The sequence below is a fragment of the Aythya marila genome (assembly GCF_965140915.1).
Source record: "Aythya marila genome assembly, chromosome: 4".
NCBI lineage: Eukaryota > Metazoa > Chordata > Aves > Anseriformes > Anatidae > Aythya > Aythya marila.
The window spans coordinates 39,474,894-39,494,522 of NC_139045.1; positions in this window are offsets into that span (position 1 = coordinate 39,474,894).

A 19,629-nucleotide genomic window follows, 5' to 3' on the forward strand; every position below is an offset into this window, starting at 1 on the left:
GGTGAAACAAAGCAAGTTGTGGACATTTGACAACCCGGTATGTTTCTCAGCAAATCTGCAGAGGCTATTTTCTTAACCTATGCAGTGATACATGCAAATAGGAGGAAAAAAAAAGTGGAGGTCTGATTTGCAGATCAATGGATGCGTTCTGACTCTTGCCTCTCACTACAGACAGTGCCCATGTCAAACCTAATCACTCCTTACAAGTCAAACAAAAACGAAGCATGTTTTGTAGTGTTCTGCCAAAAGCAAAAGAGGATGAGAGAGATGAAAGGGACTTAATGGGAGGGGGGTCAAGACCTCAGATTTAGATATAAGCTTATTGTTGTTAAAGAACCATGAGAAAGGATCAGAATGGATGGGGGCACAATTTGTGAGTTTGCATATCTATTTTTTATGTCTATGTAAGTCAGTCTAATAATAGTAGAATTATGAAGGTATTACTTCAGTCCTCAAAATCCAACCTCTTCTGATTTATACTATAGCATCTGCAAGAAACAGAAAGGTCAAGGGATGAACAGCACAGCATGTGCTATAGGCCAGCATCCTAAACTTTAGGAATGCTTGAGACATTGGGACAAGGTCTGAAAGTTGATCAGTGACTTGTTATGAAATTAATTAGAATCACAGAATCATTTCGTCTGCAAAACACCTGCAAGATCACTAAGTTCAACTATCAGCCTGACCTACTGAGTCCCATCATTAAACCACATCCCCTAGTGCCATGTCCACACGTTTCAAATACATCCAAGGATGAGGACTCTACTACTTCCCAGGGCAGCCTGTTCCAATGCTTGTCCACCCTTTCCATGAATAAGTTCTCCAGATATCCAATCTAAACCTCCCTGGAGCAATTTTGGACTGTTTCTTTTCAGAAGCTTGTCACACGAGAAAAGAGACCAACACCCTCCCTGCTGGAACCTCCTTGCAGGTAGTTGGGAGAGAGCAACAAGGTCTCCCCTGAGCCTCCTCTTCTCCAGACCAACCACCTCCAGCTCCCTCAGCTGCTCCTCATAAGTCTAGTTTTTTAGTCCCTTCACCAGCTCTATTGCTCTTCTGTGCACATGCTCAAGCAACTCAATATCCTTCCTGAGGATATTGTGAGGAGCCCAAAACTGAATACAGTATTTGAGATGTGGTCTCCCCAGTGCCACATACAAGGGGACAATCATGTCCCTAGTCCTGCTGGCCCCACTGTTTCTGATGCAGGCAGATTACCGGCATTCTCCAGGACTCAGACCACTGGTGTTCATACCCACAGACATCACGCTGCAAGTGGTCCTTACCAGCTCTCTTAGTTTAGTTTCTTGTAAAAGGACAATTAATTATGAGTTTTAAGTCTTAGCATCTACCTTCTTTTCTTCATGGTCATTTCTTAAGCATGGGTTTTCAAAGAAATAAATTACCGTATAGTGAGATGCAACCTACACAACCACCTGTATATCATCCACCAAATGAATCTAAAATAAAGCAGTCTCAACAATCTGAAGGGAGATAAGAGTTGTAATCACTAAATCACTTCTTGAATCTTCCAAAGGCATGTTTGTTTGTAATATTTATATTACATTTGCAAATATACAAAATATATACCGTAGGCAAAAGGAGTATTAGAAGAATTACTTTCTCCCCAGTATGATTAAAGGAGCATTCACAGAAAAAGACTTCCAGACAGTGTTTTTATTGTATGCAACAATAACCAGGCACTATAAAAACAGCGGTATGGAATACAATTTATTTCAAATTGAGTGAGGTTACTTTGATCAGACAAGTTCAGACACCTTACCCTCTATGAATTAAATAGACTGATTTGGAAGAGACAACTCTACACATTCTTAGCTAAAGAAAAAAAGATTTCTATGCATCAGAAGACAACATAAAAACCCTGTACCAAGAACTAAATGGTCAAGCATTTGCAACTTTGAAGTTCAAAAGTTGATATTTCGTATTCAAAGAAACTGTCTTCTGCCTCTTCTCCACTCAAAGTTATTCTCTATTACTACTTTAAATGAAGGAGTTCAGGTTGAAACAAAGTTCAGAACCATACTGAGACTTCAGCTCAACAAGACTTGGAAGGGTGACTGACTAATCTTTTTATGCCTCTTCTTCAAAGAGAACAGGCTTATAGTCTCAGACAGTGTTTTATTAGAATTCTCTATGACATCCTTTTGCAAAATGCACATAAACAGAAAAATCTTAAAACCTGTGGGTGATCAGATTAAAAAAAAAATAATAATCTGGTAATGGAGGACAGACGTCACCCTCCTACTGCTCACATCTCTGAAATACAGGAAGGGGTCCCTCCCAGTCCTGGCTGCCAGTCCAACAGCTTTCAGCACTTCCCCAGGTTGAGCAAACATCAGACAACCCTCTCTTGGGTCTCTGTGAAATCTTTCATCACTCCTGAAGTCTGGCTTGGCCAGCTTTTCCCTGCTGAAAGCAGGTTTTCCCCTTGGTGCACATCTCACTGGTTCACCACTTCATTGTGATCTCTAGAACCTTCCTCAGCCTGCGCATGCTAGGAAAGCAACTTCTGCCTCTTTTCCTTTCCAGTGGAAGTTAAACATAACAAGGAGTACCGCAGCAGCCAGGATATTGGAACTGTTCCTCTTCCCTGTGCAGCTACAACTTAACATAACATAGGCTGTTCGGCTCAGCTGATCAGCTAAACACACCATGCCACCCTGAACATGTTACCACTGAGTCCTTACTTAAACTGCTCTTTGAATATTTAGCCTCTCACAGTCTAAAACACTGTCTGAACTCCTGATGCCAGTTTGTGATATAATTGCCCAAATCAGAACTTTGTTTTCCAGGTTTCCTATGTAATGAATAAAAGTTAAACTATGAACCCCAAAATACGATTCACATACACACTGACACATACAAATTCTGCAGTGATATATTCAAGTAAACATGAACAGAGAACACTACTTACTGAGGGAGGACTTAACATTGGAGGCATCTGCACCTCTCTCATCCCAGCTAGCTCAAGGACTTCCCACACTGCACTGCATTAAGGAGTGGGTATGCATTATCTCCGCTTTTTTTGAGTTTAGCCATTTGAAGTAGACATCAGACACTGGATAAATTCTCCATGAGGTTAGAGGACCAGTAAGCTGATGAACATGTCATTATTCCTAAACACTGATAAACGTATCATCTTCATGCGATAGGGTATACAAAGTTATTGCATGCCTGCCTGTTGAGAGCAAGGACTCACTTTCAGAATGAGAATATATGTCCTGCTGCTTTCTCATTTTCTTGAGGATTTTCATGTAATTTTCTGAAGATGTGGACTAAGGACAACTTTTGTTTTTTAAATAATTTCCTTCACTAAAAGCAAAAGACAATCCCACTGCCTACACCAAGTAATTTTTAAGGTAGAAGATCTTATCAGCTAAATCAGACTTCTCATTAAGTTCCCTCTCGCTTCCCACTGCCTGAAATTTGGCCGTTATAGAAAAGAAAATGAATTGTTCAAACTGACGTTCTCATCACTTTTTTTTCTACTGCTGAAAAAGCTTTCAGTTGAGAAACGAACTACCACATAAAAAAAGACAGTGGAACATATGCATGAACTTCAATATACAAATTTGTGTCTGATTTCCCGTAAGTTAATAGGTCTTGATCCCCAGATCCTGTCAAAAGCTTTAAATATCCAAGTTCTCAGCTACTGCTGCTATTTAAGAACTTCATTAAAACTTTCTCAGCCTTCATAGAACTTGAACTCTGGAAGCAGTTGCAAGATAACGATCATAGCAAAGGGTATAACTAAGTTCATTAAGTATTTCCACAGCTGAGCCAAATTCAGTTCTCACTGCCAGGGTATTTGAATTAGGATACTTAACCTCATGAAGCTGATAACCTAGTGAAGAATTTGAATACAGAGAAATGATGAAGGAAAAAGAGGATGTTTGAAATAGAACAATGAACCCTACAGTACTAAAACCACTTGAAGCAAGTGACATTATCACTTACTGACTTTTACCATACTGCCAGAGTTGGTTTCTTTAGTCAGTAAACTATAAAGATGCTCTAAACCAGTGGTCTCCAAAGTGGGTTGTGCACACCCCTGGGAGCGGGCAAGACAATACACCAGGATGCAGCAGAAAAATATTTTTGAACCATTACTAAATGAAGTAAGTAGTGTTTATTGCACTATTATCTCATCTTCTTCCCATTTTATTTTTTATAATGTACATAACACACTAGTATGTAGCTTATAAATAGGTATACAAATATTGGAAGTTTGTGCTCAAAACATTTTTAATGATAGGAGTGTGCAATCAAAAAAGTTTGGTGAGCTACTCTACATAGCATATCTATCATAGAGCGGCATTCTGAATATTTGTAACATTTCTAAACCTCTCAAACATCCATAACTACTACAATTCTCTTCAAGCTATACAAAACTAACAGAAAATCCAGTTACTGTTAAACACATCCAGCTATTATGTAACCAAGTGCTAATATACATATAGTTTTCTCTTTTTTTTCCCTTTACAACATCTGAACACAAATAGTCCATTTTCACATATTGAAGGAAAATTAAGGTTTTCAGCTGGCCTATCCATTAAAGTTTTCAAACTGGCTAGCTAGATCAAGATAGAGGTTTTTTATGGAGGTGGAATGGAAAAAAAAAGGGGGGGGGGGGTGCAGGAGGAATATTTCCTAAATTGGCATACAGCTGCCCCCGCCACTTGGCTGGTGCAGAGCACGGTTCTGAAATGGCTTCATTCTGTGCTTCGTCAAAGTAAATCTACCATTGTTTCACTCTTAAAAAGGAAAAAAAACCTTTCATCAGTATACATAAATAATTTCAAGATTCAGAAAGTATTACCTCCAAAGTAGGTATTTTTTTTTACTCAGCTCTACTTCATTATTTATTATGCCTCTATTTTCAGAGTAATATCAATAAGAAGAGCACAGAGGTTGGTTTCTGCCAATCAACCAAAAAAAAAAAAAAAAAAAAAAGCACTGAGGTCCAATTCCCGATACAGGCTTGAAGGTAAATGCATCTACAGTAACATTCAGAAACATAGCCCTACAGCACTCCAAACCCATCCCCTGCCCCTTATTATAGTACCTCATCATCTGTTTTGTTTGTTTGGTTTGGTTTGTTTTTTTGTTTTATTTTGTTTTGTTTTTTACTCACTCCTAAGGAAAGGGTTTTCCTTGAGGCCTTTGGAGTATATTAGCTAATCTGCTCTTACAGCCCCCTGAGAGCCTCCCTCCAACACCTTATTTTCAGCACCTTATTTTGAGCCCAGCTGAAACAGTTTGCCCTGACCAACATGCATTAGGCCAGACTAACTATTTTTACTGTCTAACCTATTTTTATTTCAAAGCCACCTTGCGTAAAAGCCAAAGGCTTCAGTGGCAAAGCCAGGTCCCACTCACCTGCAGCAGATACATGCAGTGGCAGCGCTGTCCCAAACTGAAACCTGCAGCCCGTTAGACTTCTCCGGAGACTCACAAAACCCTACACATCAAACAGGGACGCCATAATCCTTCCTGGCCCTTTCCTACCCCCAGATTTAACACCTCCTCAACGTGCTTTCACCCTTTTGCAAAACAGCCCTGAGGGCTCACCTCTGCCCCTGCGGCCCAGCCCACGCTGCAGCGCACCCCCCTCTCCATCCTACCGCCGGGTCGGGCCGCCCCTCCGTGCCTTGCAACAGCACCGGCTGATGGCCAACATCTGCCTGAGAGGAGTTTTTGCTCCGTTAGAGCAGCCCTGGCTCGACAGCAGCCATTTCCCCCCTTCTACAGCTTTCCCGCAGCCCCCCTGCTGCTCCCGGCCACGCTGCTTCCCTGCCCAGGAGCGGGGTGAGGACCTGGGGGGCCTGGTGGAAACAGGGAGAGCCCGGGAGGTTCAGGCTGAGCCCCACACTTTGTATTTCTGTACGCCTCAATGAATTAATTTTAAAAAGCCTACAAGTGTTGTTTTCGAGGATCTGAATGCAAATCCCTCCTACGTGCCCATGAATGGAAGAAAAAAAAAAAAAAAAAAAAGAAAAAAAAAAAAAAACACCAATTCTGTAGACAATGCATTTTAAACAAAAATGGAGTATATATGCACATAATTTAGCTGGTTGCATTAAAATATACACATGAGAAAACACTTTACATATAAAAGAACCTGGTGTATTTCCATTCACAGGAAAAAAAATTGCATGACTTTTCAATAATGGATCAGTAACTACTTTTCCAAAGTAATTTTTATTTATTTTTTTATTTTAATGCTGGTAAAATAACGGCACCTGGAATAATTGTGTGTACATTTCCCATTCCTCTTGCCCTGCTGCCTCATCCTTAGGCATGCCAGGAAGACAACTGCGGTGTGTGGAAAATACAGGCCCACACTATCATTTGCAGGATCACTCAGTCTTAGATAAATTAATAAAAATGTCAACACGTGGCTGTGGGCTTTATGGCAGGTGAAGTGATGATGAAGATGAGTGAAGGAAGGCAGGACAGGGGTGTGGAGGAGCTGGTGCAGCCATGGTGGTGGGCTGGAAGCCCCCACATGGGCCCTCCATGTAGGGCAGCTGGGAGCTGCTCCTGCAGAGCAGGCCAGGCCACTGGGCCCCTCACACTTTCCTGCAAACCCCATCTCACCCAGCAAGGAGGCAGGGACTGTTTTGTTGGCTTCCCACATCTTCTTTCCAAGGGAAAAGCCCGCTGAGGGACCCATGTCTGAGCCCCAGCTGGTCCTTGACCCCTTACCACCAGGCTTGTCCAGCCACAGTGGGGACCGCCTGGCCTCAGGCCCTGGGCCTCATGGGGCTCTCCCTTTTTATACTTTAATTATATCACAAATATCGTGTTTCTGTGTTTCTCTTCTGGAGCCATGAGGCAGTACTGGCCAGCAGTGGGGAGGATGACAGCTTCCACAGCAGCCTGTTCCTCCCACCGTGTGTAGCACTGATTCACCTTTTGGTATTAAAAAGAAAAATATAAGCTGATAAGCTATCCCCAGGCAGCGCTTTCGTGCTACCCAAGACAGCCTCCGTGGCTGCAGAGATCCTTCAATAAGCTGTCAAGAGCTGGCGTCCCTGTGTAAAGAGCTGTTCGTCCCTATATCTCATTTTAGATTGATGTACGTGCCACTTTCATATCCTTCAGCTCAGCGTAACATTTGCCCTTTCATGTTCTCAGTTTAAGCCACTGGGAATTCAAAGCTATTTCAAAGCATAATTATAGCAATCTGCATATAAAAGGCTATATGTCCTACAGAGGATTCCGCAGAAAAAAGCAAACTCCTCGAAAGAAGAAAATTAGAAGTAAATCCCACAACTTAGATTCAGTAGTTAATACATTTTTCATCTGATGTGAACAGTCTGTGGATTTGTAAAGCCAATGGAAAATTGTCTAAGCCACTGTACTGAATCAGTCTTCACCTATGAAATAATGTAGCTGTTACAAGGGGCCCACAGCTTCAAAGATTGTTCTCTCCTCGAGTGTTATCCTGCGCCTTATTGACCTAAAGGCATGCTGCAAGGCTTGCTTGTTTAAGTGAGCTTTGAAGGGCTGGAGAGTTTCCCCACCTTCCTCCCTGTGGGCTGCTGCTAGCTCTTGAGGAAGGAGCAGTCTGTAGAAATATCACTTGCTAAACACATCATGGAAGAGATATAGGAGGTCTTTTAAATAGGTAAATCTATCAAGAGTTCTTCCCCCCCCCCAAAAAAAAAAAAAAAAAAAAAAAAATCTTCACTATAAATTGATAATGAACCACATAAAATTGTTTTGCTTTGACTGCATCATACTGCTCTATTATATACTAAGATTTGAGATACAGGAACTGTAGCCACAAATGTTATATATGCTGGTTCACAGAGAGCAGTTGGTTCATAATATTCCTTGCACTGAACATAGAGTATTAACCTCATCAAACTTCTTAAAAGGCCTACAAATCATTAGAGTGTTTTTAATTTACCTTACTAGCTTTACATACTTGGCTTTAAATCTCTACGACAAATATATTTTTTCTTTAATTTAAAGTTGAGCTTCATATAGTTACAGGACTTGAGGAAAATTACAATAAATTAAATTTGGAATATTTGCAACTTAATCGTGTACTTGTAACACTGCTTTTCTGGGATTGTGTTTCAGAGGTGGTTTCCCTACCATACAGATTCATACTCTCTAGTTTTCCTGGGATTGTGTTTTCTGTCGTTATGTTTCAGAGGTGGTTTCTCTGCCATATACCTTTTTCTTCTCTCTCTTTCTAATTTTCCAGTCGTCTTCCCCTCCAGCTTGTCATCATACTCTCACTTTCATGCCACTCACTTTTTTGGTTCTCCAAACTCAGTCTCCTTCTTCAGTTTCTTCTTCATAAATTTAGACTGTATGTAGAGGTTGTTTTCGAAGTAGCATAAAGGCCCTGGGAAAGCCACTCCAGATGAGCTTGCTATATTCTCCAACAGCAACTTCTGCAAAAGCAGCCACCCCTTTCACCTTTCTTCTCATGCTATGTAGGTAATGTAGGTAACATACTGCAGACAAAGACACTCTTTGTTTTTCTAAGACCTTGAAACACTGGTATTTATTGGTTGTCTGAGAAAACCTTCCCAGAATGTTAAAACCAATATCATTATCATTAATTATATCAATAATCAGAGAATTTGCATCCAGGATGTTTAGAAATATGAAGATATATGATTTTTTTATAAAGCGATATTGTGAAGGGTCTGGACCTCAAGATTTCATTTTAATAATAGTGTGTTACAATAGTCGGGACTCTCAAAGATACTGGAACAGCTCAGGGAAATCAACACTAAAACAGGAAACATACAAGTACCGTTTCTGTATGTGTAGGCTTTATTAATAAAATGCACGTCTGTTACTGTTTTTCAACTTTGTTTATTCTCTTGTTTGAGAAAGATACTGCATTGATTTATAAATTGCAAGAAAGCTCTTTCAATATGGATTTAGCTCTGATCAAATTTTCTAGGCCAAACTATGGTAAAATTAATAACAATGATTGTTTACTTTTAAATAAACTTCAGAACATCCCCTTGATTATAAGCAAGTCTAGTGTGAGCATGTATTGGTAAACATATATTACAAAAAATAAAATGCTGGCAAAAAGATTAGGAGTAGAAAGAGGATTTCTCAGAAGTTCATGAGAGTCAGCACTCAGTCCTGATTAAAAGTGTTTTCTTGCTTGTTATTTGGAAATGCAATAATTTGCTTTTATTTAAAAATCCTGTATATTTTAGAAAATGAATAACTTCAGGCTTTTAGCAGAGAAGCATTGAAGCATATGGTAATCCCAGTCCCAAACACTAAAATGTGCCTGTCTGTGCCAACTCTTAATTACCAGCTCATTAACACTCAGGTGTCAATTGCTGGTGGCAAAGGCAATACTCAGTTGGCCTGGTTTCTGTCATGCACAATGTAATTAAATTGACCTCCGCAAAAGGAGCCCAGTAGTTGCCTGATACCACTTGGACACCGATTGCCGCACTAATCACAATCGTGTAATTTAGTGAATCACACAGTGTAATGAGGGAAAGACTCTGGAGAGTACCAAATTGTACTTGCATATGTAATAATGACTTTAAGGACAATTAGGGAAATAATCGTTGCTCTGTTTTCTTCCAAGCTAATAATGAACTGCAGCAACTATTTGAGTTTGTGTTGTTGATTTAAAACTTTAGCTGCTGTCTACTATTTTAAAATAATGGTTAGCAGCAATTAAAATGTATAAAAATAAATAAATATTTTAGTACTAGTAAGAAAGCTCCAGCTTCACTATTAATAGCCTCACAACAGGTTATAGTTTCAAGTACTACTGTCTGCCTAATTAGTATCTGAGACCTGTTTTGGATTGTGTGTCCCAAGAGAAAAGGGCGATTAAATGTACTTCACTGATCTCCAAAATGTGCCAGTGTGCAGCCACCCCACTTCACTGTGTCGTGCGCGCCTAGTGGCGATGTGAAGGAAACCCACCAGGCTCATGGATGGAGAGAGACCATAGACATGCTGCTTCCCAGGCATGGGCTCCAGCACCTGAACATATCATTCAGTCATAATTACTCTTTTTGACCAAAGTTTTAAAAATGCAGCTTTCTCTGATCAGTGTACAGCCTCTGAAGAAGACTCTCTGCCTTGGGATTTAAGACAGAGATCCTAGGCTTCAGCTTACTTTATGGACTTTTTGGCACTTAAATGAAGCATCAGAATTTGGAGCATAGTTATCTGTAGCTCCCTCTTAGCCAGGCAAGCAGCTCCAGCAGTTGTTTCAGGGCTGCTTCAATTTCAGCTACCCCCGGTAGCTGAAAACCTTTCTCTCTTTCCCTGAGCTACTTACCACCTTACCGCTATATTCTAATTTGCTCACCTGACATCAGCGTCTAATCTTGGATGGGATGGATTTGGGCTATAACATGAAAACCGCAGTTCAAACTTGAGAGCTTCCAAAAGTCCTGCTACACCTTAAAATCAGGGTTTCATCTTCATTACTTCTGAAGGCTCTGAGTCCCCAGGCAGATCTCTGAATCTTACACAAGTAGTGAAATTCTGGCCTGATATTTCTTTTGAGAAAAGCTGTAATATTCAACTTTTCTTCAACATCCCTGCTCATACTCTGCCAGCAGGCTATCTTTCTGACACACGTTGGATGGGTACTAACAAATTTCAGTACTGTGTAGATTAGGTACCTGCTTCTCAGTGTTGGGTATTTTCCTGTGTGATCCTCTGTTTGAAACTCTTAAGATCTGCTCTTGACTCTCATAATTAAATTGTAAGATGAGTATGGTGAGGCCACCTTATATAAATGTGTTTGTGCATTCCCTAATACAAGCATATGGTGGTGATGTGAAGGAAACCCACCAGGTTTCCTTGGTGCAAGACTAAGTAAGGTCCCAGGTAAGGGCTCCAGCACCCAAATGGTATGTCAGACACAATTACTCATTTTGAGTAACCACAGGTGGCTATGAATGGGTCTCCTATGGGCTCTTGTTTTACAGATACTGATAGATAAATGAAAATCTGATATCCCAAACCAAGTATGAGTGAGAAATCCATATATTGATACACTGTATTGATATATTTTTGTTCATCAACAGATGACATACTTGCAATACGAAGCAGAATTCTTATGAAATGTATACATTTTAACATATAATACAAATTACAGGTATTTTGCATGGGGATATTGGATTATGTCAATGTATAACACAATGGTAAAGCTAAAGACTGAATTTAAAACTCTGCTATAGGTATTTTGCATATAATAAAACCCTATATCTTAGATTTTTCTTTTATGCTGATGATAGCAATGGGATATCTGAGCCCTGAGCATATGTATGATCAATTCAATTGTCATGGTGAGTGGTTAAAAAAACAGTGCCAAAGACTGCAAGTCATCTGATGAATAGTTACTGAGCTGGGAGAAGAACAAAGATTAAAAAAAAAAAAAAAAGATAAAAACTTCAGCTCCTTGAGAATGATGTAAACAGATTTGCTGACAAGTTTATGCAAAGCATGCAGAAGGAGAAAAATAATTTCTAGAGATGTTACAAAATCTAAAGAAAAGATGAAAGCATTTTGTTGATGATGTGTTTATTAAAGATTGTGAATTCTGGAGAAGTGATCCGTCTAACAAAGAGAAAGCAATGCTGTGCAGAGATTATGAACAAAAGGGAAGGATCTCTCTTGAAGAGTGACAGGCCATCAAGGAAAGACACTTTCTAGTCAAGTGCTAACAGCTGTAGCAGGTGAGACTCAATCGGTTGAAAGGTATCCAATCTGCAAACAAGAGGAATTCAATGCTATTTCATGCATAAGTTCCTACCTGAAAAACAGTGCTCAGCATGGATTGCATAAATATGCAGCTAAGGGAGGAAGAAAAATTCACTATACCTGCTCAGAAATTCTTAAAATCAGGCTTCGGAGATGCAGTATTAAAAAGTAAATCTGAAAGTATTTTCAGATTAAAAATACATTCAACATTTAATTTAATTTTGGTTGCAAGTTATGAAGGAACCTCTCCTCAGCCTAGGTAAGGACCAGCTGATGGTCTGCTCTCTGGGGCTCTGCCTCTCCTGCTCATCCAAAGAAAGGGAACCACAAAGTGCCTTCATGGTGAAGCTCAAATGAAGAGAGCTCACTGTGCTAAGGTGCAGGTGGCACAGTGCCACGGATATGACGGCTAGCTGTAACCTTCTCAGACTGCAAACTTTTGCTAATTGTAGTAACTATTGTACAGCATAAGAACATATAAACAATCCTAATAAAAACACCTGACATTTAAAGGCATTTTCCATTTGCTTTTTGAGAGGCAATGCACAATACAAATTTGTACAGAAGTACTGAGATATGTAAATGATGCTTATAAAGCACTTACCCCGCGCTCCTTTCACAACATTTTGAGTTACTCATTCATCACCTGTATTGTCTACAACACTCCATCTGTATTTCATATTGCTTTCCTCCCCTAAGGAATCAAGCCCTCATTTGTGTGTGTGTGTGCTTCCCCTCCAACACCGACTTTCCCACTCTTTTTGATCATGACAGCTGCTAGTGATTTAACATACAAATGGCAGCCAGAAAGCAGCAGGCCACAGAGTGTCATTTGTTATGCCATTTTGTCTTTGACTCCAGACACTCTACGGGGAATAAAGAGAAGGATGGTGCTGACATAATTCAAGGTGACGAGCAGATTCTTCTAACTTGAATGGGCTTCTTGTGATCTTCCATATTATTTAAGGGTTCAATGCTTTCTGAGGTTTTGATCCTTTAGGTAAGCTATTTTTTCCCATCTGAGCTTCTGTATGTGAGTGAAAGTGCAGGAGGAATAGAACAGGGTGTTAAAATACAGAATTGATCCAGAGAGGGAAACTCCCCAGCAACAAGGCAGAACAGTCACTGTTGTCCCATTCCTATCAAAGTCTCTAGGGGAACACCAGTCCTGGGAGCAGGATGGGAGCAGGGAGAGATCTTCACTTCTAGCAATACTGCCTAGAGGCAATATAGTCTGGGGGGCTGCTGAAAAATTGACAGACTTCTGCTATAACCAGTTTACATTGGGAGCACAAAGGGATTAATTCAGATATACTCTTAATATTATGCCATTTCTTTTCAACTAGTTTGAGTTCTGTACTGTAACTTTTAGAGGGACAACCCAACATCTCACTTTTTAATTCAGTTTGCATTCATTGATTTTTTTATGTATATTTACTGAACTATAAAACTGTATCTCTAACTAGATGTTTGGTATTTTGATTAATGGGTTGGTCTACCTTTTTTTACAATGGACCCAGCAGGGCAAGATGTCCACCTGTAGTAGACTAGCATCACAGAAATACACACTGGACTGAGAACCTACTTCTATTCTCCAATTATTTAGAATAAACTGGAGTTGAAGGAGGATTTCACCTGCATACTGAAAAAAAAAAAAAAAAAGCAGAAAAATTCTTCAAATAAATTTATTTTCATTTGTTTCCTACAGCTAAGAAATTACGTTACTTGTTCAAGCTACTGACAAGCCAAATTAAGTATCTTGGGAGGAAGAGAAAACTGGGGAAAGGGAGAGACAGAACTGTTATAGGTACAAGTTTTTTCTTTGCAAGAGCAGATCAAGACCAAGAAGGAAGAAAAAGGACCTTGAGGAACATTACTGACAACAAATGCACAGGAAATGTTTGATTTATTTGAAACAGCTATAATTCTGCAGTCTAAATACTCTAGTAGTTTACAATAACACAGCAGCAAGGAAATAAAACTATCAAAATAAAACCCCATCTCAAAATGAAATGTTCCTTTTCCCACCCTCTTTGGAGTATCTCTTCTACAACAGAGACATGTTGTGCCTGGCAGCAGCACAGTCTGTAAGAACAGGTTGGACAAGCATGTATTGGTAATGGGATTGCAGGAGAATTGGGAGCAATGGCCTCTCACTGTCTGCGCACAGAGGGGCTGAGGGCTGGGACATTGGCCCCTGGTGCAGGTCAGCATCAGGCCTGAAGTGAGGGGAACTGGGATCAGACACAGCCCTGGGATGTCTGAGGCCATCAGAGTAGTTCCAGAGTTGGAAGGGTGAATAAATCCTCTTTTTATAACAGCAGTTCCATAAACCTCATTTATTTTATTATTTTATTTTATTTTATTTTATTTTATTTTATTTTATTTTATTTTATTTTATTTTATTTTATTTTATTTTATTTTATTTTATTTTATTTTATTTTATTTTATTTTAATATATATATATCCAGCTTATAATGTGCAGATACTTATGCCAGGGAAACACTGAAGAAGAAGTGTTGTTTCCCAGCTTAACTGATACAGTAATTCTGTTGATCTCTATAGGATGACTTAGGAAAGATTTACCTTCTGGGAATGTATCCAACTGTCCAGAATCTCTGAACTTTTCAACATCCGCCAGGCAAATACCAGCTAAGTTCTTCCCAGTAATGTCTTCTTTTAGCATCAGATTTTTAGACTGCCCTTACCACCATTATGCCTTGTGTATTTTCCAATAAAACATTCATCTACATGACTAACACGTCAGACATGGTTTGCTCTCTTGCCCTCTCCTTTAGGCAAGAGGGCAAGATCTCTAATGGTTCTGTAATGTGCCTAGCACCACTCTGCGTGCCAGCTAGAAATACCTATTGAGCAGAATAAAAAATTGTATAAAATATTAAGTACTCATTGGAGAGCAACCAAATGAGTCTATATTTAATGAGTGATAATCTGTAGAAGGTGCCACATATGCCTAGTTCTTGCACCAAGAAAAGTTGCATTTGTAAAATGGAAAAGCAAAATGGGAGATAATACTTTAGAAACTCTTCTAAATTGGATTATCTGAGACATAGAACTGAATACAGTTTTCTCACATCCTGAAAAAATACTCCAGAAGTCGTGTCACCTGCTCTGGTAATCTCAGGTACGTAGTCCTTAACATCATGGGTTTTCTGAAGGATCCTATTTTTAGGTATTCTGAGAAGACATATATTGAACAGAAAACTGCCAGAGAAAGAAGTGCTGATGGAGGCCCTTTTTATACCATACTGATAGTAGTATTCACCCATGACGTTGGCCCCTGAGGACAAATGCTTCTTTTATACGATGGGATCTAGACCCAATTTTCTTTTCCCAGCCCTCCCTAATCATCAAATCCAGAAGGATTTAGGTTCTGAGTGGAAAGATGAAGAGCTCTTCATTGCTGTCTTTGAAGCTGTCCCATTTTGCAAAGAATAATTACATATTCTTTTGACAGAGAGACCAAGGGCACCAAATTGCATATTGCTCTCTAGACTGCTAGTTAGCTCATTAACCTGCATGTGGGGAGATCTCAGTATTGTAGCACCCATGTGGGCTTACATTATTTTATATTATAATCACTGTTGGTGGTGGGTTTTCTTATTATTTTGATTTAGGAACTAGGTTCTATTCCCGCCTCTGCAATAAACTGCATTATGAAATTTCTCAGTTAAGCTTCAGTAAAATAAGGATAGTGATACAGGCATCTGTTGTAACACTGGAGTATATTTTGCTTACTAATAAAGGATATAAAGCACACAGAACAGCAGTCAATAGAAATCTAACTTGGAAATTAATGGTGTTTTTTTTTTTTGTTTTGTTTTTTTGTTTTTTTTTTTTTGTTTTTTTTTTCAATTTCCAGCTATGCATACATTTTCCACTGCTAAAGGTTATTTTTTTTTTGGATGAGAAAAGTAAGACAGATTATTTTGTATTATTATTATTTCCTAAAGTTTTGGATCTGTGCACATCAGCAGTGTGTTCAGTGAGTTTGTAGATTTCACTCTGCAAATGAAGAATTAAAAACCTGATGAGTCTGTGTGCAAATGGTGCTTTCCAGCTTACTGCAGATAGAATGGAAACAGGAAAGAAATTTCCTCAGCCCAGTAAAACACCGTGCAGATTTCAAATACTTTCTGTTATGACTTTTCATACCCTTATTGCTGAACTGTGGAGGTCTGGAAATGAGTTAGGTAAAAAAGAAAATGGTAAACTTCCTGCTTTTCCCTAGTGTAAGTGCTACTTCTTGGATCAGATTTGCTAAATAAAATGAAATAAACCTGAGACTGAAACACAAGACCTGACAACAGCAATTTAATAACCAAATTTAAAAACGGCAAGCTTAATATAAGTTTCCATATGCTGTCTCTGACCTCTATCCCCCTCATTGGGCCTGATCCTGACCCCTGCCCCCAGCTCATCCCTGTCCCCCAGGAGGTGCCCGGTGCTGGGCGCTGGCCCCCGCTGTCCCCTGGCAATAGTGTAAGAAAGACTATGATATATCACCTGCAGCTATTTTTCAACTCAGCTGTGACTGTTTTAATTTAGATGTGTACATGGAGTATCAAGGAGCAACTTTGTTGGTTATTTTTTTATTATTTTTTTTTTTCCAGAAGCTCAGTGAGGTTTAATTATATCAATACAAGGTATACTGCATTTTCTCCCTGGACTGTATTAATTAACTATCTTCTAGTTCCAGCACTCACTCTCTGGCTTCTTTCTTTGTTGCCAGTCAGAATATAAATCAAACCAAGCCTCTAACAAAAACTGAATGGCTGTGAGCTCCAAGGGCATCATTTAGCCTCATCTTCAGGGGTTTGAGCAGGATAATGTTTGCTTGCATTCATCATTTTTTTTTGCAGATAGCATAAGCCACAACAAATATATTGCTCTCATGGTGAAATCTTTCTCTTTCATGATATTTATGTTCCTGAACAAAGCACTATTTAAGTACCAATTAATGTCATCTGTGAGACTAGGAAAAGCTGAACACTCTCTGTCTTCTTTGTGGTGGAACAGTCCCACACCACTGCTCTCCTGTCAGCATCCCATAAAGTTCTTGCTCTAAATTAATCTGATACATATGTAAAATAGTTGTAGTGATGGAGGTGTAATTAATACTTAGTTTTGACATCAGGGTTCATTCAGCTCTTTTTTTCTTTTTTTTCTTTTTTTATTCTCGTCGAACAGGAATACTCCTACCTGCCCACACACGGAGACCCTCTAGTATGTCTGTACTCCAAGTAAAAGTGGGACCAGAAACGTTGATAGGAAACATCTTTCTGTCTAGGCCTGAAAGGAGATGATGTGATTAGGAAATTTGTTACCTTCCAAAGCAAAACTTTTGGAAACATTACTTGTTGGGGCTGGTATTTTCTTTGCTTGCTTTGTTCACATTTTCAACCACCAGGTTTGGCAGTGTGAGAATACTCTGGTTCAATGAATTTTTAATTCTTTGCCCATTTGCATTTTAAAAACACGAATATATCTTTTCAGGACTGCATTTCTGTTTCGGTCTTCTTAGGAAATCTGAACAGAGATGTCATTTAACATATTTCATTATTTTGCTTTAAGATAAAATCACTAGAAAGATGTCTGTTTTAAACTGACATATAGCAACATCCAAATTTCAGAACTCCATTGCACAGGTTCTTAAAAGCAGAGCTAGTGAAGTTTCCCATTTTTTTTTTTTGGTGTCAAATAATTTTATTGCAAGCTGTTCTTGCTTAAAAATGCATGTGCATAAAGAAAGAAATGAGAACTTCCTTTTGCTCTCCTTCAAATCACTGCGGCTTGGACCATTGCCTTTAATGGAATTAGGCTCTGATGCATATAAAATACAGTGCAGTTTTGCAACCTGAATGTTTGAATCCAAGACTTCTAAAACTTAAGGTTGTTATGGTTACATTCACTTTATCATGTTCTCATAAGGCATTGTTATACAATACATTACTCCTCGCTCTTAGTGCAACTCAAAGATGAGTTAACCAAAATATGCTTTTAATCTAATCATGAGGCGAACTTTAATCTTTGAAATGCACATATTTGGAAGCATACTGTTTCATTAATTGCTTGGCTTAACTGAATTTTCCCTACTGTATAACGTAATATAAAATATAAATAAATATTCTAATACATATTCACCTTTTTGTCTTTGTCTCTCTTCAGTATGATTGGTAAACATTATTTGAACCCTGTTTGCCATTTTTGGTGTCTTCAGAATGACTACAGTGGTTAACATCCAGAGGATATTTTAATCAGTGCTGACACAGAGAACAAGAAAGTTTTAGCACAGTATGTTTCATCTTGACTCAGCAAGATTTCTAGCACTCACATTTACACATTTTTGACAGGATGCTTCCTAAATGAAGCATTTGCCTTCTGGAGAACTACACCCACATAGATTTCATTTTTCCTGATGTCTCAGCCAACATACAATATCATGAACTTTATTAACAAATTCAACTTCAAAAACAATTTCAATTCAAGAAAGCTGTCCAAGTTAGTTCTTGCTCATTTCTTACATATGAGGATATCTACAAAAACACAGATGCTCAGCAATGGATTTTAATGGATGTGTGTATTTGTTTGTATATATGTATCCATTTCATATCAAGACAGATTAGCAGATTAGAGACAAAAAAAGTGAAGGAGTTCTTTAAGACAAATTTGAGCTCTGATTGTAGGGATCAGTGCAACGGACTTAATTGTTTCAGAATTTCCCATAGCATAACATAATAATAACGTCTTACTGGCTGCCTTTTACTTTATTTCAAATAGAACGAACAACTTCCTGTTCTTCGTAGAGATCTGATGCTAATGCTTTGCAATCAAAGTGCTATGACTAAATGCATATCAAAGATGCTCATTTTGGCCCCTACGCCTTTGTATAGATTTTAATTAAAAAGTCCCAATGCCACAGAACTCAAGACTTGAACAAGGAACAATGGCAGGATATGATCAGCTTTCTCCATACAAGACATATAAATATTTAACAGCCTTGCAAAAATTGCAATGACAATTTATCAGCCTAGGAAGACTATCTATTTATCCACCTTTTACCCTGAGGAATGATAGTACTTTAAAGGAAAAAAAAAAAAAAAAAAGAAAAAAAAAAAAAGAAAAAAAAAGTCTACTATGAGCAGGTAAAATTTTTAAAATCAAATGCTGAATTGATTGTGGGTATAATGTATGAAGAAGGGGCTGAATTCAAATACCGAATACAAAACTCCTTTCTACACTAAGGGACAAGTCTAATTTTCTAATATCATAAATGTGTTTCTACCCTTCTCTTTGCTTTTACTGATAAGAGTGTACTCCTGTAAGAAAAAAATCCAGTGGCAATTTACCAGATTTTGAACTATCATTATATACACACACACATACCCCCCCAACACACACATATATAGTGACTATAATGCAGGAAGCATAATCTTTACAAATTATATATATCTGTGCACTGTCATTCCACTTAGTTTTGCAACAATACTGTTGAAAAATCACTACACCTTGTTCAAATCAGCTGAGAATATATTATTGGAAATACTTATTTTTATTTTTCTCTTAGTAGGCAGCTTAGTAAAAACCTACACTAAATACCCCAAATTTTATTTCAAAAAGTGAAATATTTTAGTATTTCTCAGTTTGGGAATAATCAGTCTGGAAGGAACTAAACACTGATTTGGAAGAAACTGAACAGGCGAGTTGCTTAGATATCCATTGCTACATATCTAAATCAGGAATTCAAAACAAAACAAAACAAAACTTATCTGATTTCATTTTCTTTTCCTTTATAAAACACTGTCCTGTGCTGAAACTTTAATTTACGACACAGGAAGTTCTTCACACAGCTTGTTC